The following is a 4,605-nucleotide window of genomic DNA, read 5'->3' as shown; positions in this document are numbered from 1 at the left end:
GCAGGGTTTGGTTGTGTGTAGTCTTTTTATTTGTTTTTTTTTGGGGGGGGGCCACACCCGTTTGATGCTCAGGGGTTACTCCTGGCTAAGCACTCAGAATCGCCCCTGGCTTGGGGGGACTATATGGGATGCCAGGGGATTGAACCACTGTCCTTCCTTAGCTAGCGCTTGCAAGGCAGACACCTTACCTCTAATGCCACCTCGCCGGCCCCATTTTTATTAGTCAGTTTTTGGTGACAGAATGATCATTGAAGAAGAGAATGGGGAGGAAGAACACTTGGGATATTTGTCATGGGAATGTTGCACTGGTGAAGGATTTCATATATATATATATATGAAATTAAAAAAAAGGAAAAGAAAAGATAAGGCCTACCAATTCTTACCACAGGTTGTGTTCTTTACACTGACTGTATAGAAAGAGGAGCTATAGTAAATGCACCCCATATACACCTCAACTCAGTCCCTTTGCCTGGTCTGTATTGTGAATTGGAGGACAAAAAAAAAGAGAGCGGGGTTTATATGATCTAGAGTTGCCATTTATGAAGAGTAGATAAAATAGCAATACCTATTTTCATAATCTTTAGGCATGTTATTTAGGCATATGTAAAATATTATGCAAATTACTCAGTTCATTATTTCTACTCATTAATGAAATAAAGCATTCAACTATATTCTCTCTCTCTGTCTTTTTTGTTTTTGATTTTGGGCCACACCCAGTGATGCTCAGGGGTTACTCCTGACTATGATCTCAGAAATTGCTCCTGACTTGGGGGACCATAAGGAATGCCGGGGGAGGTACCGTGGTCTATCCTAGGTTAGCACGTGCAAGGGAAACACCCTACCGCTTATGCCACCCCTCCAGTCCCTCTCTAGGGGCTGATCACCTAGTGGTGATACTTACTTCTGGCTTTGTGCTCAGGGATCACTCCTGGTGGTGCTTGGGGGACCATATGCAGTTCTGGGGAATCTCACTGTGTTCGACTGTGTGTAAAGAAAGCACCTTAACCTTGTACTATTGCTTTTTTTTTGGTTTTTGGGCCACACCCGGCGGTGCTCAGGGGTTACTCCTGGCTGTCTGCTCAGAAATAGCTCCTGGCAGGCACAGGGGACCATATGGGACACCGGGATTCGAACCAACCACCTTTGGTCCTGGATCGGCTGCTTGCAAGCCAACGCCGCTGTGCTATCTCTCTGGGCCCGTACTATTGCTCTTAACATCAATATTCTTATATTCTTTGGATATTTTTCTTTGTAAATTCATTTGAGTATTTGCATAGAGTATTATATATAATTGGAAATTATAATGCAAGTAAAATATTTGATTGTGTTTACTTTTTATCTGAACTAATGGGGAAATGTTTAGTTTAAGTAAATATGTTGTGAAAACATTATTCTAATATCTTCCAATTGCTGAAAAAATTTTTTTTGTTTTTGTTTTTTTGGCTTTTGGGGCCATACCTGGTGACGCTCAAGGGTTACTCCTAATTATGTGCTCAGAAATTGCTACTGGCATGAGCGACCATATGGGATGCCTGGGGATCCAACCGAGGTCCGTCCTGGGTCAGCAGCGTGCAAGGCAAATGCTCTACTGCTGTGCTCTCTCTACAACTCCAACTGTTGGAAATTTTTAAATACCAGGGTAATGAAAATTCACTAAAGAGAAATTTATATTATCAGAAAAGAGAATTTTTGCTAGTAAGACCTTTTGGGTTCTTGATATGTGATACTCATTTTAGTGAATCTGTAAGTGTTTAAGTGTAGAAAAGTGAAGCTGGTGAGGTAGTTATTTGTTTAAGGGTAAATAAAAATCTAGGTCTTGATCACTTCAAGTTTATGGTTTTTTTCCATTACAGAAAGATCAGAGCTACCATCTCTGCACATGGAGAATTTATTTAAATAATAGATAAATGCTTAATGTTATCAAATTATACTTGTAATACAAGGTAGAAACTATTTTTACAAGAATGCTAAAGTTGAAGATCTGAACAAATTGTCACCAATTTGTTTTAATCATGGCAGAGAGACTTTTACAATGCATTTATCTAGGTTGTTTAAAATATAGATCAGGTCTGATAAATTGTCTCAAAGGACTAAAGTGTATGCTCTAAATTCCACCCCCAGTACCTCATGGTCCCCCCCCACCCCAAGTACTGTCAGTTGTGGCCCTGGTGGTAATAGCACTGTCAGATCCAAGCATCTAATTTTCATGTTTGTATAGTTGTGTGAATATTTCTGAGAATGCCTCCCTAGGTTACCTAAGCATAGATTGGGAGTCCCCCCCCACATGTAAAACAACAACAACAAAAAAACCTGATCACTAAAAATAGTAAACAAAAATGCTAAAAATGTGGTTATTATTTGTAGAGATATATTGAACTTCCATGAGCGTGATCTGTAATGAAGAGTGAGGAGATCCTTGTTTAACTCTCAATGGATATTATTTGAAGTTTTTTTTATTTTTTTATTAGAGTTTACTTATAGGCTCAGTTTTTTCCCCTCATAACCTTTTGGTTAAAATGTGATGTCAATATAGAAAAGTTAAGGTCACATTAGTGGACTGACCATTAATGAGGTATTAATCAATTAATAGTATAATAAAGTTGATTCTCTGAAAATCCAAAGGCAACACCAGCTTGTAATTTTATAAAGGATGCTCTTAGAGTTCAAATATAAGTAATTTTTCTAATTAAAGAACAAATCAAACATATTAAGTATTTTATTGAAGGACCCAATTATGTCTAGATTCTGGCATTGAGTATATTTTTAAATGCATCATGAAAAATCAGTGGTCCATGTTTTTCTATAGACTTACATATGATGAAAATCTGTCTCTTTATATTTAGCTGCAGGCCACCTAACAAGTTCTTAAGTGAAACACATTATTTTGTTAGTACAAAAAGAATAAATACTGTATTTGAAAAAGACCCAGTGTTTTTTAAAATATCACTGTTTCCATAGCAATGACATAATGTACTAAAGAGTAGAATAATGTTTCTTTAGAAACCACGTGTATGGATGCATGTTTCCATGAAAGACATTGAAGCATCTCATCTGTTTGTCATCCAAAAATGGAACAACAATGGTAATTGACTCAATCACCTTATGAAATGGAACTTGGCCAGTCAGGTATCATTTGCCTAGTTATAATGACAGCCTTTGGTCTTACATATAAGTACCTTCTTAGGGTCTATGTTCTTCAGGGATATAGAATAAGTTTATGTTGACTTGTTCATCAATATTATTTATGAAGAACGTAAGTGCTATGCATAATTCTAACACCTGAAAGTCAGTGACATAACAGGACTTATATTCTGCTGAAGAAAACATAAAAAATTATTTTTTAAATAAAACAGAATATCCTATCAGGTGCAAATGTACTTATAAAATTCCTTCCTTCAGAAGGAACTGGGATCTAAAAAATAAATAAAAGATTTTCTTCATCATATTGATGCTACTTTAAGTCCTTGCAAGGATATGACATCAAAACCTAGCATATTAAAGAGGTAAAGGATAAAAGAAAGGGGCAGGAACTAGAGACAATTATAATGAAAGCAGTGATGGCCAGTGAGTGTCAGCTTATACTGTCAGGAATATTGATGTAGTAAATTTGGAGTGAAAATCATTGCAAAGGCATCAAAGGATGTTTTAGATTATCTATCTAATTAAGGTCTTATTATAAAGAGGGGGAGAATGATTCTGAGTTCTTCTCTTTGGGAAGATATCACTTAGAATATATCTCTAATCATTAAAATCAATCTGGTTTTCATGACCGTCTTTGAATACTTTTTCTTTATTCTAAGAGGAATTGGGGAGTTGGGTGCCTTTGCCTTCTTGTAGTCCTCCAAATTTGTTTCATTGTTGCATTTGCCCTGAGGAGCCCCACCTTGCTCTGTACCCCTAGTTCAATTTCTGAAGCTGAGAAAGTGGGTGGGTAGCAGTATGTCACTGTAAGGCCATTTCTCTGCTTAACTAATGACTGTCTGGCATCTGGCAAGGGGGATGCAGGTCATAAATGTCTCCATGCGGGGTCATCACTATTCAGAGTGAGAGAACAGTAAAAAAGAACAGTGTCCCCACCCCCTCCCTGAGGCCACTCATCTTTGTCTCCTACACAAGGCTCCATTTGTGCTTTCAGTAACCCAACCTTGAAATATTTAATGTCTTAAGAAACCCCTGTCTATTTGCCATGTGCAAGGCTCTTTTGTGCTGCAGCACTGCAGTTGCTCTGGTCATAGCAAGCAGCAACCTCTTGACTCTTCAGACTTGAAAGCTTTGGCTAACTGTCCATGTTGCTCTAAAGAGCATTCGGTTGCAGACACTTCTTATGCTGCCCTGAAATCATAAAGAGCTCTGTGGGCCAGATGTGGGGTCAGAGAGTCATAAAATCTCCCGGGTGGTCACCCTTTCTTCATAATCAGACAAGTTGACCAGCTATTCCAGATGCCTACTGAGACCATACTTATAAATTAGTAAGCAGCAATGTCACAGGAAAAGTGCTGAAATGTAAGCACATATTTTTAAGTAAAGTATTTCAAAGTTTTGTTTTTGCCCCCAGCAGAGACAGAAATCCCAGAAGACCGAGAGGGGCTGAGGGGGGGAATTCTA

General features: G+C 38.1%; 1 non-coding gene across 1 annotated transcript; it reads left to right on the top strand.

Annotated features, from left to right (window-relative positions):
* Nucleotides 1–366: 366 nt before the first annotated feature.
* LOC126014792 (small nucleolar RNA SNORA51) lies at nt 367–499 on the top strand. The gene has a single exon (XR_007497785.1). It is a non-coding gene; the product is annotated as a small nucleolar RNA SNORA51 (small nucleolar RNA).
* Nucleotides 500–4,605: the final 4,106 nt, after the last annotated feature.

The sequence above is a fragment of the Suncus etruscus genome, chromosome 7, assembly GCF_024139225.1.
Source record: "Suncus etruscus isolate mSunEtr1 chromosome 7, mSunEtr1.pri.cur, whole genome shotgun sequence".
NCBI classification, from domain to species: domain Eukaryota; kingdom Metazoa; phylum Chordata; class Mammalia; order Eulipotyphla; family Soricidae; genus Suncus; species Suncus etruscus.
The sequence above is the reverse complement of the archived record's forward strand: the minus strand, read 5'-3'. Positions and strand labels throughout refer to the sequence as shown.